The following is a 26,586-nucleotide window of genomic DNA, read 5'->3' on the forward strand; positions in this document are numbered from 1 at the left end:
ATCCTTGGCCTGCCTGAGTGCTGCCGAAGCTTGTCTTCTGGCAGTCATCCTGGTAGCCGATGTGCTGTTGTTCACAGTTATGCTTTTCCTCCTCACCAGATGTATGATGACTTTGCTCCAAAAGAGTGATGATGGCATATATACGTGGGTGGTCTGACTGTTCTGCCATAGAATTTGAAGGACCAGCTTCTGGTTGTGTTTAGAACTATACTATTCATGAAGATGGTGGAATTCAGTAAGAAATTTTTCTGAGCTTTTTCAACTCAAACCTGTAAATAGCTCTAAAAAGTGTGTCATCAGAATTCTAAGTGAGACAACTAATAAAGAGTCAAAGTGAGACATTTTTCTCAGAAGCAGAGGGGAACAGAAAAAGAGGTCCGTAGACACTAGGATAGGAGTAGGAGCTTGTCTGGAGAGCAATCAATACACCAGTGCTGTGGCCCATAGAGGTGATGATGACTGTCACCATATAGCAAAGGAATTGTTTAGTGTCCAAATTTGGGAAGAAGTTTGAATACCTGGTCACAAAGAAATTACAGATAGATCACTCTACTAGGTAGGCACAGGATCAGTGATATATGGCAGGTCTATAATTTTACTGCCTGGTTCTAGGTCATAGTTCCAAAGCAGAGATGAGACATTGCAGTTGTGATGGAGCATGGGGTATAACTTGGATATGGTAGTGTGTACTTTTCATAAAATCTAAGATTAAAAAGTTTTTTTAGAGAAATTTCAAGAAGCTCATTAACTCCTCAAATCAAGAAAGTGAACTCTTTTAAAGAAGGTGCCATAAAGAAGCCTGTGGAAATCATACACTCCATCAGAAGATCCAGAATGAATTTTGGGATATAGTGAATCAAACTGAAGAGGATTGAACTCATTTATTTTGAATATGAACTCTTATGTCAAAGGGGACTGCCCTCTATGACTTTTTGTCAATGTACCTCCAATCATTGATTTTGCTCTCTTTCTCTTTTATTTCCCTCTTATCTCTATCTATTGTAATTTCCCCTTAGAAAGTGCAGTATTATATGCACCTTTAGCTAGAAGATCTTTAGAGGTATAAGCTGGATATTTGAAATGATTCTTTGGGGAGACTAGGCAAGTGAATCTGGTAGATTTCAACATGTTCATCTCCCAATAGAATCACAAGGGGGATTGTGAAAGGGAATTTTTATTCCCTTTGTCTATTTTAAGTTAATCAAGAACTTAAAATATCCCAACTTAACACTTAGTAAGTCACTAACAAAAAAAGTTCATGCCCTAAAAGGCCACAAGCACTGCCCCTCTCCCCACCCCAGTCAGTACTAGGCAAATTGAAAGGCTGTGATTGATTTCAGAGATGTGATGAGAAGAGCTGATGGGCAGAGAAAATTGCACATAAGTGGGAGCCTGAAAGATTTGCACTCTTCATTCTTGGTGGCTTTTAGCCTTGAGAGCATGAGTTCTGGTGGGATTCTTGGAGGTCTTTGCCACATGTGCAATGAAGGCCCTGAGGGAACTGATTGTTGCTAAAAAACACCCAGCTTACTAGGAAGCAGCGAGGACTCAGCTGTTCTCAGTAAAAGGGGGGGGGGAGGAAAAAAAAGGAAATTTAAAACTTACCCATCCACACAGGAAATAAACCAACAGCAGTAGCTCGTGGCTAATCTGCCCTTTTGTCAATTTTAAACTGTTCTACCAACTTAGAGTGGAGAAAGAACTCCAAATTCTAAAATTTAGCTACAAATTGAAGTGACTTAAGGAGAGTAGAAAGTAAAGAAAATTAAAGAAGATTGAGGGTATTCATCAAATATTTGTGGTCTGCTAAAATTGTAATATTTAAAAATGGTTTGACTAAATTTATGAGTTATAAAATGTTGTTGTGGTTGCTATTTATAAAAATTAAAATTAAACTATGAGTCAATAGGCTATTTAGTAGCTTTATTTACAGCAAGGTCAAGATATTAAAGTAGGAAATATAGGAAGGAGGTAGAAAATAACACCTAGCTAAAAATATCCTAAGTCCTAATCCTAGTGCCTCTATAACTCTAATGTGAATCTCAGCCATCCATGAGAGTGTCTCCAGTCAGGTGTTCCAGCAACCAAAAACCAATGCCAAAGAAGCTGAGCCACAAAGGGAAGTGTCTCATGCTCTGGAGGCTAAGAGCCACCAAGAATGAAAAGTGCAAATCTCTCTTAGCCTCCTGATTATATACAATTTTCTCCACCCAACAACTCTCATCACAGCTCAGGAATCAACCACAGCCTTTCAATTTGCCTAGCCCTGTGGAGGGTTGGGGTCAGGAGGAGGGGGCAGTGCTTGTGACCTTTTAGGGCGTAAACTTTCTTTGTTAGTGACTTACTAAGTGTTAAGTTGGGGTATTTTAAGTTTTGACTGATTAACTTAAAATAGACAAAGGGAATAAAAATTCCCTTTCAGTAGCTATTCTAGGGCAGAGGGGAATGGTTATTGTTGTGAGAGAGCAGGAGCCCAACTAGATAAGGCTGGAGCACAGACAAGAAGGATAGTTATTATGCTACTGCCCAGATTATTCCACTTGGAAAGCAACAAAAACTTGAGCTGCCATTCCTAGATGGGAAAAGAGGAAAATAAAGAAGTCTGAAGTTCAAGCCAGCACCCTCTAAGAACTTATTGTAATTAGGATAGATAGAAGGAATCTACTTCATCCAAGATCATGAATGTAAGTTGGGATGTTCTCAGAGAAGAATGGAAAGGTGAGAAAAGAAGGTTATATTGAAAAAAAGTGGGAAAGGAGAGGAAAAATTAGGGGGAATAATTAAAAAAAAAGAAGAAAACATGGAAGAATTTTTAAAATGGAGGGAAATGATGACTAGAAGGACAGATGATATTTGAGTCTCACTCTCACTTGAAAAGGTTGCAAAATGGAGACTATATGTGTATCTGTACACACACACATACACATATGTGTATATATAATAAATATATATGTGTATATGTAAGTATATATTATCTATTATGTGTGTAACATATATCTATTTATATTATCCATAGAAGAGATAAAGGAGTATGAACAGAAGAGAATTGGTTGGAGAGAAATACAGTTAGCAATCATAACTGTGAATGTGGATGAGAAATCAAACAATGGAAGAGGATAGCAGAATGGATTAGAAATCAGAACCCTACAATATGATTATTTGTAAGAGACATGTTTGAAATATATGCACAGTCAAAATAAGCAGAATCTATTATAATTCAGATAAAGTAAAAAAAGAAGTCAGAGATAATAATCATGACAAGGTAAAAACACAAACAGATCTACTCAAAAAGAAACTCATGAAACTACATTTTGCTAAAAAGGTACTACAAACATGAATTAATACCAATGCCAAACACATATATAACAAATATAATAACATCCAGATTCCAGAAGGAAGAGTTAAATGAATTAAAGAAGAAAGAGTAAAAATATACTATTGAGCAAACTCAATGTGCCCTTCTCAAACATAAATGTAACCACAAAATAAATAAGAAATATTAATATGAATAGAGTTCTAGAAATGCTAGAAATGAGAGTCCTCTGTAGAATACCGAATGAGACTAGAAAGATATAAAGTTTTTTTTTGTTTTCTCAGCTGTATATGACTCTTTCACACACACATGAAATCCATAAGCAACCTCAAAAAATGTAGAAAATGAAATCTCACATTTTTTGGACCATAATGCAGTAACACATAGTTTCAGCAGAGGGCCTTTAGAGCATAGATTAAAATAAAATTTGAAATTAGTCTACTACTAAGTAAGGAGTGGGTAAAAGAATAAATCATTGAACTGATCAATAATTCACTTAAAGATAACAACAATGACACAACATATCAAAATTTGTAGAATGTAGTCAAAGTAATATTTAGGGAAAATTTTATATCCCTCAATTCTTACATGAATAAAAGTGAGAAAAGGCAATTCAATGATGTGGCAGGCAAATAAAAAATCTAAAAAAAAGACAAAATAGAAAGCTTGAAATTCAAAGGAGAAAATAATAAAATTGAAAGTGAAAAGTGAACTAATAAAGGTAAAAACTAGCTTTATAAAAAAGAAATAAAATGACCACTTTGAATTAAAAAATAAATTAGAAAATCTAAATGACCAGTATCAAAAAGAAGTGTGAATATACAATCAATGAAAATGAAGTTAAAAGAATTCCGAGGAGCTATTTTGTGTAGGAATATAAAAAACTGACAATTAAAATGAAATATATAAATATTTTCAAAAATATAAATTGTCTAGATTAACAATAGAGGAAATAGATACATAAATAAGCCTCTCTAACCAAAAAAATTGGATAAGCTGTAAATACATTTCCTAAGAAAAATCCCAAGGGCCAGATGAATTTATAAGCAAATATTTAAAAAATAATGAATTCTAATACTAAGGAAATTCTCTGAAAATAGGTACAGAAGTTTTCCTATATATTTCTTTCTACACTTCAAATATATATTTGATACCACTATCAAGAAGAGCAAAGCCAAAAAGAATTCTCTTATGCATATTGATGCATATATTAAATAAAACACTAACAAAGCAATTACAGCAATTTATCACAAAAATAATACATCACAATGAACATGTCCATCACACCATGATGAGAGTGGAAAACAGATCAGTATGTCAGAGTAGGCCCCTACCCCACCTCAGCAATATAGGCCTAGGGGATGGCTGAATCACTGGCAATTGCTTCTGGAGTTCTGTCAACTGGTCAGAAGATTAAAGGGAGTCATTTGCTGGTTTTGAGTTCATATTGCACTGCCCCTACAGAGATATAGCCCCAGACACAGGTTGTGATCCCTGTGTGAGGATGAGCATTAATATACCAATGTTTGTGACCACAGGGGAACAGGGAACCCTGGGCTCAGTTGCAGAATATAAAAGATGCTTGTGGTCACACACAGACTGGAAAGCACAGGTTAAGAGAAGAGTTAAAGCACCTTTCCTAAGATCACAACACTTTGGAATTAGAAAAACTTATGGATCCCAGGAGGTAACACAGAAAGCCTCTCTGCAAAGAAACTGAAGTTTAGACAGTGTCACTTTCACCACAAGAAAAGAGGTCAACTTTAACAGGTTTTTTTTAGTTAGAAGGCCAAAAAATTAGCAAATAACAAAAAGAAACTTCACGTAAAAAAGTTATTCTGGTAACAGGGAGGATCAAAACTCATATTCAGAAAACAATAAAGTAAATATTGATATATACAAAGCATCAAAGAAAAATTGTGAATATGCATTCAAATTTATTTTTAAAATCAAATAAAAGAGGAAGAAGAAAAATTGGGAAAAAATTGGGAAGCAAGAAAGTCTTGAAAAAAGGGTGAATAGGTTAGCAAAAGAAACACGAAATATTAAAGAAAACAAAACCTTAAATTTCAGAATGAGCTGATTCATAAAAGAGGCACAGGAGTCCCTTGAAAAGAACTACTTAAAGAGAAGAGTTGGGGAAATGGAAAGAAGTTTTGCAAAAATTCACTGAAGAGAAGCTACAAAGTAGAATTTACGCTATGGAAAATGATGCACAAAACTCCACTGAAAGAGGCAACTAGATGGTACAATAGATGTAGTGCCAGGCAGAAAGTTAGGAGGCCTGGGGTTCAAATACAGCTTCAGACACTTCCTAGCTATGTGACACCCAGGCAAATCACTTAACCTCAATTGCCAAGGCCTTAACACTCTTCTCTCTTGTAACTGATACTGTATTGATTCTAACACAGAAGGAAAGAATTTTATTATTATTATTATTATTATTATTATTATTTTACTGAAGAAAGAACTCCTTAAAAAGTGGAGTAGGCTAAATGGAATAAAAAGATAGACAAAAACTGATAGAAAAAGATAATTCTTAACAATTAGAATTGGACAAATGGAATATAACATCTCTAGGAGACATCAAGAAATCATAAAGTAAAATAAAAAGAATATAAACATGAAGAAAATTTGAAATATCTAATTGGAAAAATAATGTATCTGGACAATACATTGAGGAGAAATAATTTAATAATTAATGGAATATCTGAAAGCTATAATTAAGAAATTATCATAGAAACTGTCCTGATATTCTAAAACCAAGTAATAAAATAGAAATAGAATCCATCAATCAAAACCTTAAAGAGATTCCTAGAAGATAACTCTCAGGAATATTAAAGCAAAATTCCAGACACTCTAAGTCAAGGGGAAAATATTGCAAGTGTAACATTTGACCCAGCAATATCACTCTATTTGGTCTTCAATCCAAAGAGATTTTTAAAAACTATGAAAGAAACTTAGTTGTGCAAAAATATTTATAGCAGCTCTTTTTGAGAGAGTAAATACTTGGAAAGTAAGCAGATGTCCATCAATTGGGGGATAGGTGAATATGTCATTGCAGTGTATGATTATAATGGAATACTATTATACTATAAGAAATGATGAGCAAATAGATTTCAGAAAAACTTTGAAAGATTTATATAAAGTGATGCAAAGTGAAATGAGCATAATCAGGAGAATATACACAGTGAAAGAAATATTGCACTATGAGCAACTATGAATGACAACTATTCTCAGCAATAACACAATCCCAAAAGATTTATGAGGAAAACCTCCAAAGAAAGAACTGAAGGCTTCTGAATCCAGAATAAATCACCCTATATTTCACTTCCTTTCTTCATTTTTTGTTTGTGTTTTCTTCCACAAAAGGACTAATAGGGGGAAATGTTTTATATGATTGTACATGTAAACTCTATATCAGATTACTTACCATCTCAGGGAGGGGATGTGGAAGGAGAAAAATCAGGACTCAAATTAAAAAAAATTCAAATTGTTTTTATAACTAACTAGGAAATAATATCAAATTTTTAAGAAAAGAAAAAATGTGGATAAGCCAAATCTTTCCAAATAAGGTTAGTGGTAAAGGAAGTATGTCAATTATCATCATTATTCAAAATAGTTTTGGAAATGCTAACTATAGCAACAAGACAAAAAAATAGAAGGAATAAGAAGAGGCAATAGAGCAGCAAAACTACTGCTTTTACCTTAAGATAACATGGTATACTTAGAAAAGCCTAAAGGACCAACTAAAAATCTATGTAATGCAGCAACATTTTTAGCAAAACCGCATAATATAAAATCAACTCACATCATCATTATTATTTCTTTATATTAAAACAAAAAGAATGAAAAAATAGATAAAATACCAAGTAAAATAAATGCAGATAGTATAAAATATGTGGGAGTTATTTTGTCAAAAGAAACAGGAATTATATCAACACAATCATTATACACTTTATCCAAAAAAACAGAGATCTAAATAATTAGAGAAATATTTGTTTCCCATGGGTAGGTCAAGCAAATATAATAAAATTACAATAATGTCTTAATTCTTTGCTTATTTGGTGCTACAGCAAAGAAACCCCCAAATTATTACTTTAAAGACATAGAAAACATAATGAGAAGGAATAGAAAAGTCAAATATACCTAAAGTATTAATGAAAAATTTGTGAAGGAAGGAGGCCTAGCATTACTGTATCTCAAACTGTACTACAAAGTGGTAATCATCTAAACAATTTGGCACTGGATAATAAATATAATGGTTGATCATTAGGTCAATTTAGCACACATTATACAGAAGCAAAAGAATATAGTAGTCCAGTATTTGATAAACCCAGTGATCCTAGTTATTTGAGAAAGAACTTACAATTTAACAAAACTTACTGTGAAAACTAGAAAGTACTCTAATTGAAACCTGACATAGGCCAATATTTCACATTATATACAAGATCATCTCAAAATGAGTACATGATTTAGAAATAAAAGGGTAATATTATAAACAAAAAAAAGAGCTTAGATAAAATTACCTGTCAGGTCTTTGGATAGGGGAAGAGTTTATGAACAAGTAAGAGAGAAAAGTTCACAGGAGGCAAAATTGATAATTTTGACTACCTAAAATTTTAAAATTTTGTGCAAATAGAAAACAATGAAGTCAAAATGAGAAAAAACAAGAATCTAGGGAGAAAATAGTAATTTTCATTGATAAAAGTCTTATTTCACAATAAATAATTGAAGTCAAATTTATAAACATAAGATCTATTCTCCAACTGAGAAATTGTTAAAGGCTCTGAATAGGAAGTTTTCAGAAAAGAAAAAGCCACCAATAGACATATAATTGTTGTAGTTCAGTCATTAAATCATGTAGGACTCTACCTGACTCCACTGGCCACATATTGCTAAAAAGGCCCCTCTAGCCTCTACTACCTTTTGAAATCTGTCAAAGTTCATGTTGGGTTTTTTTCTTTCTAAGACACTATCTATCCATCTCATCCTCTGCCATCTCCTCCTTTTGCCTTCAATCTTTTCCATTATCAGCAAGGGGGTTCCACATTAAAATAACATAGATCAATGATATTTAGAGAAATATAAATTAAAACAACTTTGAGGTAACATCTCACACAAATCAGATTGGCTAACAAGGGAAGAAAGGGAAATGACAAATGCTGGAAGGAATGTGGGAAAATTGGAACACCAAAACTCTTTTGGTGGAGTTATGAAATAGTATTAACATTTTGGAGAATAATTTTCATCTGTGCCTAGTCTATAAACTGTTCTTATCCTTTGATCCAGCAATATCACTTCTTGGTCTATTTCAGAAAGGAAAAGAGGGAAAAGATCTTATTCGTGCAAAAAATATTTAGAGTAACACTTTTTGGGTAACAAAGACTTGAAAACTGAGGAGATCCTCATTAACTGAGCAATGACTGAACAATTTGAGGTATGTGATTGTGATGAAATACAATTGTGTTATGAAAAATGATGATCAAGATAGTTTCAGAAAAAAGCCAGTGAAGATAGGAATAAATGCAAAGTGAAGTGAGCAGAATTAGGAGTGCATTGTATATCATAACAGCAATATTTTAAGGGTGATTAATAGAAATACTTAGCTACTTTGACCACGACAATGATTGAAGATAAATTCCAGAGGACCTATGATGAAAAATGCTAACCACCTCCGAGGGAGAACTGATGAACTCTGAATGCAGATTTAAAAAACATTATTTTTCTCCTTTTTTGTCTGTGTAAGTCAAGATGACTAATATGGAAATATGTTTTTCATGCCTTCACATGTATAATTTATATTTATAAATTGCTTGCCTTCTTAAGGAAGATGTTAAGTGCAAAGTGGATGGGGAATTTGGAATTAAAAAATTAAATGTATGTTAATTTTTTACATGTAATAGGAAAATATTTAACAAAATTTAAATTATATTGGTAAATTTGTGTTCTTTTTAAAAACATATTGCTGGATTCTGATTTCTAATACATTTGCTATTGACTTCTATTTTATGGACAAGCTTATCCCAATCACATTTGCAGTTAATGGGTATATTTCCCTTTAAACTATTTTCTTCTATTTTTCCTTATCTTTTTTTATCCTGTCCCTACTCCAAAATCTGTTTTGCTGCTGACTATGGACTTCCTTAACCTTTTTTTCCTCTTATCAATCACTCCCCTTCTGTTAGGTCCCTCTCCTCTTATTTCTCCATTGGGTTAGAGAGTTTTCTATACACAATAGAGTTCGTGTACATATTTTCCCCTTTTGATCCAGTTCTAATGAGAATGAGATTCAAGGATTGCTTTCTTCTTCTCACTTTCTCCTTCACTGTAAAAACTTCCCTGTTCTCGTTTTTTGTTAGATAATTCCCCCATTTTTACTCTCCCTTTCTCCTTCTTGAAATGCAACCCTTTTTTATCCCTCAATTTTGAAATCATTCCATAGTCTGTTTAGACTCTTTCTAATTGATCTAAAAATGATAAAATTCTTAGTACTTACACATATCATCTTCCCATGTAGAGTGAATTATGAATTCCCTTTCATATTTACCTTCTATGTTTCTCTTGAATCTGGTGTTTGAAAGTCTCTAGTAAGCTCTGGTCTTTTCATAAAAATGTTTCAAAGTCCTCTATTTCATTAAATATCATTTTTTCCCCAAACTCACTTTGAGTTAGTAGACTATTCTTAGTTGTAATCCTAGTTCCTTTTTTTCCACCTGTAGAATTTCACATCCCAAGCTGCTTTAAAACAATAGTTAGTAAATTTTATGTCATCCTGGGTGTGGCTTAATATATTTGAATGATTTCTTTCTGACTACTTGCATATTTTCTCCTTAATCTGGGAACTCTGCAATTCAGCTATAATTTTACTAGGAATTATAATTTTGGGATCTTTTTAGGAGGTGATTGTGAGATAATTTTATTTTCTATTTTGCACTCTGGTTTTAAATATTGGGACAGTGTTACATTATTATTCCTTGAAATGTTGTGTAATACTTTTTAGCATGGCTTTCAAATAGTCCAATCATTCTTAAACTTTCTACTTTTTCTATTTTCTAGATTAGCTATTTCCTCCTGTAATTTTTCACATTTTCTTCAATTTACTTTCACGCTTTTGACTTTATTTCATTACATCTCATGGACTCATTAGATTCCTTTTGCCAAATTTTAGTTTTTAATAAATTGTCTTCAAATTTCTTACCAAATTTTTCAATTTAGTCATTTTTTATTTTTGAAGAATTATTTTCTTCAGGTGTTTTTGCTCTTTTATAGTTTTATTACATTATTTTAATATTCTCCCAATTTTTCCTCTACCACTCTTATTTGATCTTAGGAATAATTTTTTGTTCTTTCTTTAGGTCTTCCATGAATTTCTTTTAGATTTCTGTCCAGTCTGCATTTTGTTTTGATATTTTGCTTGTAAAATATTTGCATATCATTGTTTTCTTCTAAGTTTGTTTCTTTTCTTTGTCATCAGAGTTGGTTTTAATGGTTGGGTATCTAATTTTTTTCTCATTATTTCTAGCTTTTGAATGTTAAATTTGGGCTCTGATAACCTGGGGCTAAGAACATTGTCCTTAACTTCAGTCTTTTTTGTCCTGTTGTTTCCATAGGTCAATTTGAGATTTGAAGGTTTTTAAATTATCAATCCTTCAAAGATGGTATAATCTGGGGATGTGATCATTACTCTCTAAACGAGCTTACCCAGTTAATGTCCTTTTTCTCAAAGCCTAGAAGTACTAGTGACACTTTCTGTCCTGGTACAGAAACCTAGAAATGGATATGTAGAATAGAGTAGCTAAACATCAACTGGTTCTATGTTCACTGCTAATATAGGGATTTACTGTAATCTCTTTTTGACTAGTACAATCCACTTATTGTCTCTGTGTTGAGTTTCCAAAACTGATGTTAGTGTTATCACATTCCTCTGAAGGTAAACAGCTGTTGTTTTACCTCATATGCTTTGGGGCACCTCACACCCCAGTGTCACAGACTTCTTGGAACCTCTTACATTATATAAACCTGGAAAAAATGTCTGACCTCCACTTTTTGTTGACTCTGCAGAATTTGATTTTAGGAGATATTTTGTAGGTTTTGAGAAGGGAATTATTGGAAGATCTATGTTATAATGCTTCTTCTACTCCACCATTTTGGTTTTACCCTTAATATATAAATCTACTTAATGAATATAGATTCAAAATCTGTAAATAAAATTTTAGCAAAATGTAAAAATTGTCAAAAAATCATTCATTATGATCAAGTAGGTTTCTAACTTCAAAAGAATGGTTCATAATTAGGGAAACAACCAATATAACTTGTATGAAAAATAATATTAAATATATATACACGTATATATGCACATATATACCACATGATTATGTCAAGATACAGATAAAACATTTTATAAAATACAATATTATTTTATGCTAAAAGCCCTGTATCTTATAGGTATAGGGAGATTTTTTCCTTCTTCAAAATTTTTCTGTTTTTCAAATGATGGTAATCCTTACCAATCTTTGAAAAAAATATGATGAAAACATATATCTTTTTTTAAAAACCCTTACCTTCGTCTTGAAGTCAATACTGTGTATTGGCTCCAAAGCAGAAGAGTGGTAAGGGTAGGCAATGAGGGTCAAGTGACTTGACCAGGGTTACACAGCTAGGAGGTGTCTGAGGCTAGATGAACCTGGGACCTCCCATCTCTAGGCCTGGCTCTCAATTCACAGGAAAACATCTATCTTAAATTAAAAATAAGCATCAAGTACAATATGGATACACTAGAACAATGATGGTGAACCTATGGAATGCTTGCCAAAAAAAAGCATGTGGAGCCCTCTCTGTGGTCACGCCTGCAGTTGCTAGTCAGAGCTTTTTCACTAGAAAACCAAAGAGACTCAGGGCAGAGCTATTCCCCTACACCTCTCCATGCAGCCTAGAATATTTCTCACTTCCCTTGCCCTCTGCCCAGCAGCCAAAAGGATTACTTCTTCCCTTCCCTGTCTGGAGTAAGGTGCTGGTTTGGCTGGCTCACATGCTATGTGAGGGTATGGTGCAGACAGCAGCCAGTTGAGTCTGTGGCGAAGGTGATTCCCATGTTGGGTTGGAGAGGAGAGCTAGGTTCAAGGGGAGTATAGCTCAAGGCATGGCTCAGAGCTGGAGGGGAGCAGAGTGCAGGGGCCACTTTCTTTGCCCTATCCACACATGCCTTTCATCACCTATCCCTCTGCCCATCAGTCCAATGGAAACGCTTCCTCCCTCCACTGTCTGGGATAAAGGGGAAGCAGGGAGTGAGGATCAGGGACAGGGCACAGCACTTGGTCTGGGGGTAAGGGGTGAGAGCAGGGTCCAGTACTTTGTCTCTAAAAGGTTTGCCATCACTTCACTAGAAGGTTTATCAATACATATGGTAATAGAAAAAATGTTCAATTTCCAATAAAACATAGAGAAAATTATGTTATATAAAATAGATAGTTTTGACTATATTAAATTACAAAATTTTTCCACAAATAAATGCAACGAAATTTAGAAGGGGAAAAAAAACTGGGGAAAATGTTATGGCAATTGACTTTCTGACAAGGACCTCCTTCTCAAATATATCAGGAACTGAGTCAAATTTATAAGAACACAAATTATTCTTAAATTGAAAAGTGGACAAAAGATATGAATAGACAGATGAAGAAGTTAAAATTTTCTTTAGTCATATGAAAAAAATCCTCCAAAACACTATTAATCAGAGATATGAAAATTAGAACAACTCTGAGGTACCAACCTATCAGTCTGGATGATATGACAAAAAATGGAAAGTGATAAATATTGGAGGTGATATGAAAAAAAAAACTGGAATACTAACACACTGTTAATAGAGCTGTTCTGGAGAACAAGTTGGCCCATACCCCCAAAATAATCCTATTCTTGTTACGCCATTTGGGATTTTTGGCAAAGAAACTGGAATGGCTCACCATTTCCTGCTCCAATTAATTTTACAGATAGAAGAAAAAAGGTGATTAAGTGTCTTGCCCAAGGTTACATAGCTATTAAGTGTCAGAGGCCATATTTGAACTCTGGTCTTTTTTTACTCTAGCCCTTTCTATCTATCCCCTGTGCCTCTTCACTGCCCTTTAGCTACATTAGAGAATACAAAATAAACTTAGAGAAATAAATGGTATTTCTATATTTAATAATTAAAAAGTCAATTCAATGATAGAATGATTCAATGTTAGAAAAATAAAATTGAATGGAATATACATAAAAATTCCATAAAATATATGGGTATAAATTTATCAACATGAATAAAGACCTTGCATAGATTAGTTTACAGTTAAAGAAATAAAAAAGCAACTGAAGTACCTGAAGGAACATTCACAATGATGACTAAGCCATTTAAATATGATAGAAATCATAATACTACCAAAGTTAATACACAATTTAAATGTTATACCCATCAAACCATCAAAGGGATACTTTATAGAGCACAGTAAAAAAAAAGTAACACTTTACTTGGAGGAAAATTCATCTGGAATCTCAAGGGAAGGAAAATAAAGGGGTATGTAAGAATAAATGAGAACAGCATTTACAGGCCTCAGTCTATTCTTTAAGTTTTCTGTAATTAATAACTTTTGTTATTTGTTAAAATCGTAATAGTATGATAATAAAAACAGATTTGACAAAGGAGTTTTAAAAATGTAACTAAATTACTACCAAATCTAAGTTACTATGTAAATAATTCTGGATTTGATAAGAACTTTTGGGGAAATAAATTATCACTCTGAAAGAAATTAAGGGTTAACTAACACCTTCCACTCTATTGCACCATAAAATCAAAATCGACACACATCCCGGCTCCATCCCTACCAACCCTTCTTTGTACCTTTGCCTCCTCTGATGAATCACTTTATCTCCTTCAACCTTTTATTAATTATCTTTAAAATAAAAGAATATTTGTTTAGATAATCACCAGTTTTTAATCTGAAGCATGGAAACTTGTTTATGTACATGTATAGAGTATTTGAAAAGTCTTATTATAGTTTTAAGTTAATGGAGCTTAGCATGCCAGAACCCTAATGGAAGAATGTGAAATACTCTGTCTCTGTCCCTGTCTCACTGTCTCCTTTTCTGCATCTCTCTGACTTTGTTGCCTGTTCCCATCACTCAGCCTTTTTCCCTTTTGTTCCTTTCTGTCTCTTTGTCTCTTTTTCTGGCTCCTATCTCTTTCTATCTGTCTGTCTGCATCTCTGTGTGTGTTTCTCCCACTCTCCCCTTTTTGTGTGTCTCTGCACCTTTGTCCATTACTTTATCTCTTCCCCCTTTGCCTCTGTCTTTCTCTTTTCACTCTCTTCTCCCTTTATCTTTCTGTCCCTATCTATAGGTGTTTCAACTTTGCCTGTCTCATTCTCTTCTCACGTTCTGTCTTTTTGTTCTATATCTGTGTCTGCTTCTCTTCCTCCCTCTATCCCTTTATCTCTGTCTGTGTTTCAGCATCTTTTACTCTCTCTGTGTGAGATTGTCAATTTGTCTCTGTGTCTGTGTCTCTGTTGCTTTCTCTTTGTCTCTGTCTCTTGTCTTTGTCTCTGTGTCTCTTTCATTCTCTGTTTCTATTTCTTTGTTTCAATCTATATACACAAACATATATACCTATAAAATATATATTGCATATATGTGTAATTATATTTCATTTTATTTGATTTTCATTTTAGTCACTTATCTTATGCATTTGAAATCTTTATTCTGAAAAGGCAGCAATAAAAAGAATCCCTAAACTAGATGGTCACTGAAGTCTCTTTAAGCTTGAGCTTTAGAAGAGACCAAGAAACTGAGGTTGAGAAGCACGATTCTGGTACCACTTGGAATTCTACAACTAGCTATATATGTGACTTTGAGCAAGCCAATTTTCTTATTTGGCCATCAGTTTCCTTATCTTTAAAATGAAGATGAATCTCTTAGATGCAAGCACCCCCTATTTATTCTTTCTTCTGTGTATACTTTAAGTTCACCCTATGGCCTAGTCTTTAATGTATACCAATTGGATGCAAGAGATGCTTAAGCCATTCCTTTGCTACACAAGGCACAGTACTAGACATTGGGAATATAGATTCCAAATTAAAAAAAAAGTTCTCTTTCAGTTTATGTTCCACTTGGTGTATGCATAGTGACAGATAAGTATATAGAGAATTATTTGAAAAATAGTAGTTGTCAGGAAAGACTTCCACTTTGTAATGACATGAGTTGCCCTTTAATGTGATCAAATATTCTATAAAAGGAGTGGAAGTGAAAAAAGAGTGTATTCCAGTGCTTGGGGACAGCCTGTGTCTAATGTTTTGGAGAAAGGAGATTGGAAGCAGTTGTAGTAACTAGGGATAATGATGCATCTTTACAGGAAATATGAATTATCTGAGCACCCAGTAGTTTCCACCTAGAAAAAAAGAAAGCACTTGGGAGTGATGTGAGTGAAACCAGAACATTGGAGTATGTATGTGATTGGACCTGTGTTAGGAGAATATCTTGACCCTCTATCAAAGACTGGGTTATGTCAGGGATAATCAATCACTGCTGACAGCTCTGAACTCTGCTGTGCAGCTGCTACTTCTTCAGAGGCCATCAATGTGTTAACACCTATATCAGTTGTTGGGCAAAAGACAGGCAGAGAATCTAGAGCGCAAGCCAAATCAGCATGCTACTTGTTAAACTTGATAAAAGATTTGGTGAAGAGAGAAGTTGAACGTTTTTGTTAAATAGATTATTAGGTTGACAATTTGGTTTTGTTACTCATGCTATCTCCCTTGCCAGTTTTCAAAGATTTTTCAGAGTTGGCTCCTTAAGTCAACTTCTCTGGGAAAAATAGAAGTGAATAATGAGAACTAAAAAGGATATTGTGACCTTGGTTTATTTTCTGTGTCTCTAAATGCTTTTAGACAAACAGAATCATCTCTTGGGAGTTAAAGCAGAACACCTAATTCCCAAACATTTTCTTCTTTCTGCTCAAGCAGTGGTAGGAAATATCTTCATCTAGTAGAAAGGTTTCTGAAATGAAATGAAAAACATAGCAGAGGATTGAATAGTCCTCATAAAAGACAGGCTTGTTGAAAACCAAACAGACAAACTGCTAAGGACTTGTCCAAGTAGCAAGGATGGTCAAAAGAAGAGGGAAGTGCATAGCCATCAGCTCAGTTGTTGGCAACCAATTTGGCACTCTATCACTGGAAGCAGTATAAGTACAATATATAGAACATTGACCTTAGTGTCAGAGGACCCTAGGTTCTAATATCTTGTTTCTGATGCTTAACACTTCCTTGACCTCTGGAAGGCCCCTTAACTTCTCTAGAGTTTTTCCTCATCTGAAAATCAAAGTGTTGAATCAAATCTAGATCTATGATCCTATAAAAGAGAACTAGGTTGAGCAACAGGAAAACACTTCAAGTTTTATTTGTACTTTTGATTATCTGTGTTATGTTGGAAAAGCTAATTTGCTACTCTGTGTCTCAGGTTACTCATCATCTATAAAACAAAAAGATAGAATATATTATTGTATTGTTGCTGATTCCACTAAATCAATAAACTTTTATTAAGCTCCTACTAATCATGCACTGGGCTAAGTTCTGAAGATAAGAAGAAAAATAAACTTGTTCCCCCCAAAAAAAGTCTTCTCAAGAAGTTAAGTCTATCTATCTCTAAAATTCTGATCTATTTATCTCTAAAAATCTAATTCAAGGCAATAAAACCCATTAAATATTTTTGTCATTTCTTTTGTGCCCTTCTCAAATAATACCCTGTGTGTCTTAATCCACTTACCCTTTGAAGCTCTGCTCTGGGACCATACTGTTCTAATTAGTGAATCAGCCAGAGCAAATACATATGACTTATTACATCTAGATATTCATTTCAATTCATGTTTTACATTCCACCTGATCTTCTACAATGGAAATCTACTTGCACACAGTTCTACAGTATTGCATATACTCTCTCTCTCACAGTCCATGCCACAAATGCATCTTTTGTTCTGACAACATTAATTATATCAATAGCACCATTGTTTTGAGAAGGGATAAAATATTTGATTCTTTTATGACTCCTCTTACAATATCTGTAAAATATTAATTTTTAAAGGTAAACTCATGCTCACACTGAAGACCACTTGAATTCAGGATTAAATTTCAGCTTTACCTTGAAAGTAGATTAATTGTCAAATGTTTCAAATAATAAAATGAGAGGATATTAAATTATTTTGTAAAGTCTAAAACACTGTATAAATGCTAGATATTTCTATTCTTATTATTATTATCACAGATCGATATGTGAATACTAAGACATTATTTACTTAGCTTAATGACCCTGGGAAATTAGGATTTCTCTCTACCAAAAAGGATTGACTTCATAGTTTAAGAGCAGATATATCAAATTCATAGTTGGCAAAATTCAGGTGTGGCTGAAACCACATTAAATTGCAATTGGGATGTTTAACAAAGTAAACAAAATGCAAAGCATTCTTTATTTGATGTTTTCTAAATCAATGTGGTCCCACAGGAATACTTTTCTGTTTGAGTTTGACCCCACTAGTCTAGAGAGCATTAAAGAAAATGAGGCTTATTAAATTTGGCACCCACTAGATAAAAGTGTTAATCCTAATTATCTGATCAGACTCAGGATAAAAGCTAGGAGGAGAGAGAGATGTCTCTTTGAGTGGGGTACAAGGAACCCATTAATAGATTCTATGCATATAACTAACATATTACTAAATAATTTGTGACTTAAATGGAAAAGACATTATTGGACTCAGCAGGAATTCCCAGCCAAAGAATCTCAGACGTATCATTGAAGGCTATCATTGAGTCAAATCTCTACATAAAGTAGAATCTCTGCTGCTAAATTTAAGACAAGTTAATGAATAAATTGTTGAATGAAGAAAAATTTGTTAAGTCCTTACAATGTGCAAAGCACTGTGCTAATCACTAGAGATTTAAAAGTAAAAATTGAGTCTTTGCCTTCAAGGAATATACATTTTATACGGGTAAATGACATATATATCAGATTCCAACTTCCAATTAAATGTAAAGAAGAACCTCTCTTCTAGGAGGTAAGATGGCTACATCCTTCTCCAGAGGCCCACAAAAAAAATGAAAAAAAAAGAAACTTCCTCCAGAAGAATCCTGGAGTGACAGAACCAAGAGAAAAGAGAGTGAAGCAATGTTCCTGCTCAGAAAAGTTTGGAGGAAAAACAAGAAGGGTTCACTGAGGTAGGAGGTAAGAACATAGTCTAGCACAGGGTGTGGACCTCAAGCAGCTGGATATGGCAAAATCATCAGGAGAAGGAGCATACTGGGTTCCTTCCAGCCTTAAAGGAGGGATATTAGAAACCAACATGATAAACAGTAGATAGAAATGGGAAGAACTCAGCCCAACAAGATCCAGCCACAGCAGGAGAGGGTATAACCCAATGTGATCAAGAGGAGATGGCATTTGGACAGAAAAGTTGCAAATCTTTCCAGAGCAGGATAGTCAGCTCCCCTTTGCAAAGGGGCCTAAGAGGTAGCCTAGACCACCCCAGGAATGGGAAATAACAATAAAAGAAGTTCCAGACATAATAAGAAATAAGGGAAATAATGTAATTTTCAAAAATCTCTACCCTACAGACCACTGAGCCTTTACTTCTGCAAAACCAAGTATATTCTTTCAGGGGAAAAATGGACATTCAATAAGATAGAAGATTTCCAAGCATTCCTGAGGAATGTCAGACCTAAACAAAAAAAAATTGAAGTCCAAACACAAGACCCAGGAGAAGGTCAAGAAGGTAAATAAGAAAGAGAAAACTTAAGGGACTCATTAAGATAAAAATGTTTATATGTCTACATGGAATGAGGATATCTGTAACTCTCAAAAATTACTCTTAGTAGTGTTGAAGATCGAAGGAATTTACTCAAAATGAGGGTGGAGAAATAAGCTGATTATGATAATATGATGTGTATGGTAATATAAGATGATATTATGTGTAAAATGTGATGATATAAAATAATATGTATGTATGAATATGAATGATATGTAAAAAAGTCAAGGGCTGAAAGAGAAGATTGCATTGAGAGAAAGGGGAAGGGAGAGATAGAATGAGGTAAATCACATAACATAAAGAGGCATGAAAAAATCATTATAGAGAGGGGAGAATAAGGGTGGTGACAGGCAATGCTTGAACTTTATTCTAATCTTAACTGGCTCAGAGAGGGAAAAATGAGTATACTCAGTAGGGTATAGAATTCTATCACTCTACAGAGAAGCATAAGGGAAATTAGACAAGGGAGGGAAGCTAATTGAAGGGAGGGGAAAGTGGGAGGGTGACAAAAAGCAAAATACTGGTAAGGAGGAACAGAATGAAAGAGAAAAGAGCAGGATTTAAAGGTCAATACACAGTAATCATAATGCTAAATGTGAATGGAATGAAGTCACCCATAAAATGGGAGTAGATAGCAGATTGGATTAAAAACCAGAATCTGTAATATTTAGATATTAGATATTATATAGATATATATTTTAAGGTGTGGTCACTGGGAATCAATAATTCAGATTGATTTCATAATTAAAATAGACCCAAGTCAGGATGGGTTTTATGGTAGTTTATTTACAATTAGGAAGGTAGACGGAAGTTAAAAGATCACTCTATTGCAAATATAAATAATATGGAAATAGGTTTTGAACAATGATTCACATATAATGCAGTGGAATTGCTTGTCACCTCCAGGAGGAGGGAGGGAAAAGGAGAGGGAAAGAACATGAATCATGTAGCCATGAGAAAAATATTCTAAATAAATAAATAAATTTTTAAAAAAAGAAGTAGACCAACATATTTAGAAGAGACACTGCAAAATAGGAACCTTAGAAGATTTAATTCCATGAGAAATACAGAGGTAGAAAAAGCAACAATGAATATAAATGTCATAAATTAAATAATGCAACACTAGAATAAACATAAAGAGAAAATAAAAAAAGAAAGACAAAGAAACTGTCTAAAGTAAAGAATTAACTTTGACTATGTTCTGTTGAAACAATAACATTTTAGAATTGTGTATCCAGTTTCTTTCTTCTTTAATCGCTCTTTCATATATTTGGCAAAATAAAATTCTTAAAAGATAGATCTTAACTAGTTGTTCCCTTATTCAAAAATCATCACAAAACTTCTTCCTCCTTTACCTCCTCCTCACTGTTCTCTTTATTTACTCATTTTCCTCCTCCTTTTTTTCTCCTGCTCTTCCTTATCATCCTTATCTTTTATTGTTGATATTCACTTCTACTTCTCCCGCCTTTGATGTTTATCCAAATATTTTTATCTTACTATTCCTCAACAACATTCCAAGATTTGTTCACTTATGTCCAAGTCCTTTGTAGGCAATTCTCTTCCTTTTGTGTAAAACACACACATATACTCACATGTATGTACACATTTTAAGATCCATCTACCAGGCACATTTTAAAATTTAACCTATCTCAATGTTATCTAAAATGCTGAATTTACCTCTTTATTTTAGGATGCCTAGTTTACCTTGTATATTAGTCATTGTATATTTGTACACAAATATTTGAGACTATATCTTTTCTTTCTTCTTTCTTTAATTTTACTTTCTGTTAATTTCCTTTTATTTTTAGCAACAACTAATATTTATGTAGCCATATAAGCTCTTTAATCAAGACAAAAAACATTTTTTCAGAACTTAACATTCATGAAGCACTATGGCGAGTTCTGAGAATATAAATACAAAAAAAATGAGAGTCTCTAAACCTAGAAAGATTATATTCTAAAGGGAGAGAGACAAAACCAAAAAGGGAGGTAACATGTGGTTGAGGGCATCTTGGAGAAGAGAATCACCTGGACATTTCCTCAAAATGGAGATTCCTGGAGGAACTTACTGAGCAGAAAAAGGAGCCAACAGAATGGAGTTATCTTCCAGGATGGAAGACACTGGAGTCCTGGAAGACATATTTAGAGAGGCCAATTAAGAGTGGATTTGAGAAAGACCTAAAGGATTTTTTACTTATATATATATATTTATTTAAAAATTTAAGAAAAAATTTCCAGATTACATGTAGGTATTATTTTTGTTCTTTCTTTTTTCTTCTATAATAAGGACTTTATTTCTCTCCCCTCAACAATATTTCAATCCATATATATGGATTATAATATAAAATTATAACATATATAATATTATATCATAAAATTATACATATCATAATATATTACAATTTATTTAACATTTTTTTCTTAATCATATCTCATTAATATATGCTTATGTATATATTATGTTCTCAATTACATGTAATAACAATTTCCAAGAGATGTTTTTCTAAATTATAACATTCAAATTGTCTCCCTCCTTCCCTTTCTTCTCCCCTCCCTGGAAGAGTAAGCAATTTGATCTGGGCAATACATGTATGATCATGAAAAACATATTTCCAGATTGGCCAATGTTATAAGAGAAAACTCATATAAAATGTAAATATGAACACAAATTAAGTGATGAAAAATAGTAAGTATTGATCTGCATTCAGACTTCAACAATTCTTTCCTCTAGATAGCATTCTTTGTCATAAGTCCTTCAGAATTGTCTTGAATCATTGTATTACTGAGAACAGCTGTCTTTCATAGTTAATCATTCCATCATATTGCTTTTACTGTATATACTGTTCTTCTGGTTATATTAAATATAGTCTGTTTGAGTTCATTTAGGTCTCTTCAGTTTTTTCTGAAAACATCCTGTTTATCGTTTCCTATAGCACAATAGTATTCTATAGTTCCAAATTGTTGTCTGGAATGGTCAGATCAATTTAAAACTCCACTAACAATGCATTAATTTCCAAATCTTGCCACATCCCCTCCAACATTTATCACTTTCCTTTACTGATGTATTAGTCAATCTAATGGTTTTAAGGTAGTACCTCAGAGTTGTATTTGCATTTCTCTATACCATGTATATAATGTATAAACATACACACACACCGTAACTATAATCAATAGTAATTTAGAACACTTTTTCATATGATTGTAGATAGTTTTTATTTCTTTTTCTGAAAACTATTCAAATCTTTAGACAATTTGTCAATTAGGGTATGATTTATATTCATAAATTTGACTCAATTCTCTCTATATATCAAAAATAAAGCTTTTATCAGAGAACTGTGTTATAATCATCCCCCCCTTCAGTTTTTTGTTTCCTTTCTCATCTTGGTTACATTGATTTGGTCAGTACAAAAGCCTTTTAATTTAATATAATCAAAATAATTCATCTTATATCCAATAATGTTCTATCTCTCTTCTTTGGTCATAAATTCTTCCCTCATCCATAGTTCTGACAGATAAACTATTCATTGCTTTCCTAGTTTGCTTTTGGTATCATTCTTTATGTCTAAATCATATATCCACTTTAACTTTATCTTAGTATATAGTGTGAGATACTGGTCTATACCTGGTTTCTGCCTTGCCTTTTTCTAGTTTTTACATCAGTTTTTGTCAAAATGAGAGTTCTTTTGAAAAAAGCTAGGGTTTTATAAAATCCTAGATGACTATGGTCATTTACAACTGTATATCATATATCTACTCTATTCCAGTGATCCACTAATCTATTCCTTAGCCATATGAGATTGTTTTGATGATTACTGCTTTATACTACATTTTAATATCTGATAAATAGAGACCATCTTCCTTCACATTTTTAATGAAATTTCTTGATATTCTTGACTTTTTGTTCTAACAGATGAATTTTGTTGTTTTTTTTTTCTAGCTCTATAAAATATTTTTGGTACTTTGTTATGGCACTGAATAAGTAAGTTAATTTAAAGTTGGTACTTTTTATTATGCTACCTTTATCTACTCATCAGAATGGACTTTTTTCTGGTTGTTTAGGTATGACTTTATTTGTGTTAAAATTGTTTTATAATTGTCTGCATATAATTCCTCTATATTCCTTAATAAGCAGACTCCCAGGTATTTTATTTTGTGTAGAGTTATGAAGGCAAATTTGCCAGGGCTCCTCTTTTGTCTTTTTTGAAAATAATTTATATAGTATTGGAAATAATTATTCTTTAAATGTTTAGTAGAATTCACTTGTGAATCCATCTGACCCTGGGGGATTTCCTTAAAGAGTTCATTGATGGCTTGTTCAAATACCTTTTCTAGATGAATTTTTTTCTTAATTTTCTCTTTCTTCTTTTATTAATCTAGGCAATTTATGTGTTTGTAAATATTCATCCATTTCATGTAGTAGTTCAAATTTGTAGGCATATGTTTAAGTAAAATAGCTCCTAAAGATTGTTCTAATTTCTTCTTTCTCTGTGGTGAGTTCAACCTTTTCATTCATGAAACTAAAATTTTGATTTTTTCTTTTTTTTAATCAAATAAACCAATCTACTATTTTTTTCATTTTTTCATAAAATAAACACCTAGTCTTATTTGTTAGATCAATGGTTTTCTTTGAATATTATTCATTTCTCCTTTGATTTTCAGGGTTTCCAAATTTTAACTGGAGATTTTTAATTTTTTCTCTTGCTAATATTTTATCAGCATGCTTAATTTATTGATCTGCTTTTCCTCTATTTTATTGATGTTAACCTTTACAGATATACAATCAATAATTTCTTTAAAGAGATTGATAACCAGACAACTTTTCAAAATTTGTGGAATGAAGCCAAAGCAATGCTTAGAGAAAAATTTATATTTGTTCTTTGAAATACCCCTGTTCTAGAACTAGAGCATTTAGTTTCTAATTAATTTTAATCTATCTTTCAATGACTTCTTATTGATTGTAAAGTTTATTGCACTATGATCTAAAAAAGATATATTTATTAATTTTTCTTTTATGCATTGAGTTTTGAGTTTTTATGTGGACATGTACCACTAAGAAGATATAAACTTTTTTATTCTCATTCAATATTTTATTAAATTAAATATTTCTAAAATTCCATTAACTTCCTTAACTTCTTTCTTGTTTATTTATTTATTTAGTTTTGGTTACCTAGTCCTGAGAGGGGAAAATTAAAATACCCACTAGTTTAGTTTTACTATTTCATTTTTTATCTTATTTAATTTCTCCTTTAAAAAATTGGAGGTTATCCACTTGGTGCATATATATTTAATATTGATATTTCTTCATTGCCTGTGGTATTTTTTATCAAGAAGTCATATTGGTGGGTAGAGCCACAATGATAGTATAGGATCAGGTAAATCTTGAACCACTATGAGAATCCTCTCCAACTTACTTTATTTTTTTTCAAACATTTATTAATATTCATTTTTAACATGGTTACATGATTCATGCTCCTCCTTTCCCCTTCGCCCCCCGCACTCCCTCCACCCATGGCCAATGCACATTTCCACTAGTTTTGTCATGTGTCCTTGATCAAGACCAATTTCCAAATTGTTGGTAGTTGCATTGGTGTGGTAGTTTCAAGTCCACACCCTCAATCATGTCCACCCCGACCCATGCGTTCAAGCAGTTGTTTTTCTTATATGTTTCCTCTCCTGCAGTCCTTCCTCTGAATGTGGGTAGCGTCTTTACAATAAATACCTCAGAGCTGTCCTGGGTCATTGTATTGCTACTGGTACAGAGGTCCATTACATTCAATTTTACCATAGTATATCAGTCTCTGTGTACAATGTTCTTCTGGCTCTGCTCCTTTCACTCTTCATCTGTTCCCGGAGGTCTCTCCAGTTCACCTGGAACTCCTCCAGTTTACTATTCCTTTTAGCACAATAGTATTCCATCACCCACATATACCACAGTTTGTTCAGCCATTCCCCAATTGAAGGACATACCCTCCTTTTCCAATTTGTTGCCACCACAAAAAGTGCAGCTATAAATATTTTTGTACAAGTCTGTTTATCTATGATCTCTTTGGGGTACAAACCCAGCAATGGTATGGCTGGATCAAAGGGCAGGCATTCTTTTATAGCCCTTTGAGCATGATTCCAAATTGCCAGCCAGAATGGCTGGATCAGTTCACAGCTCCACCAGCAATGCATTAATGTCCCAGTTTTGCCACATCCCCTCCAACATTCATTACTCTCCCTTTCATTCATTTTAGCCACTCTGCTAGGTGTGAGGTGATACCTCAGAGTTGTTTTGATTTGCATTTCTCTAATTATTAGAGATTTGGAACACTTTCTCATGTGCTTATTGGTACTTTTGATTTCTTTACCTGAAAATTGCCTATTCATGTCTCTTGCCCATTTATCAATTGGGGAATGGCTTGATTTTTTTATACAATTGCTTTAACTCCTTGTATATTTGAGTAATTAGACCCCTGTCAGAGTTTTTCGTGATAAAGATTTTTTCCCAATTTGTTGTTTCCCTTCTGATTTTGACTACATTGTTTTGTTTGTACAAAACCTTTTTAGTTTCATATAATCAAAACCATTTAATTTACATTTTGTAATTTTCTCTAATGCTTGCTTGGTTTTAAAGTCTTCACTTTCCCACAGATCTGACAAGTAAACTATTCTGTGTTCACTTAACTTGTTTATAGTTTCCCTCTTTATATTCAAGTCCTTCACCCATTCTCAATTTATCTTGGTGTAGGGTGTGAGATGTTGATCTAGATCTAATCTCTCCCATATTGTTTTCCAAATTTCCCAGCACTTTTTGTCAAATAGTGGATTTTTATCCCAAAAGTTGGGCTCTTTGGGTTTATCATACACTGTCTTGCTGATGTCATTTATCCCAAGTCTATTCCACTGATCCTCCTCTCTGTCTCTTAGCCAGTACAATATTGTTTTGATGATTGCTGCTTTATAGTATAGTTTAATATCTGGTACTGCTAGGCCCCCTTCCTTCACATTTTTTTTTCATTATTTCCCTTGATATTCTTGATCTTTTGTTATTCCAAATGAAATTTGTTATAGTTTTTTCTAATTCAGTAAAGAAGTTTTTTGGTAGCTTGATAGGTATGGCGCTAAATAGGTAAATTAATTTGGATAGAATTGTCATTTTTATTATGTTAGCTCGACCTACCCATGAGCAATCAATGGCTTTCCAATTGTTTAGATCCAGTTTTATTTGTTTGGAAAGTGTTTTGTAGTTGTTTTCATATAATTGCTGTGTTTGTTTTGGTAGGTAGATTCCTAAGTATTTTATATTGTCTAGGGTGATTTTAAATGGTGTTACTCTTTCTGCTTTTTGCTGCTCTAGTGTGTTGGAAATGTATAGAAATGCTGATGATTTATGTGCATTTATTTTGTATCCTGCCACTTTGCTAAAGTTGTTGATTATTTCTACAAGCTTCTTAGTTGATTCTCTAGGATTTTTTAA

This window comes from Gracilinanus agilis, chromosome 1, assembly GCF_016433145.1.
Source record: "Gracilinanus agilis isolate LMUSP501 chromosome 1, AgileGrace, whole genome shotgun sequence".
Lineage (NCBI taxonomy): Eukaryota > Metazoa > Chordata > Mammalia > Didelphimorphia > Didelphidae > Gracilinanus > Gracilinanus agilis.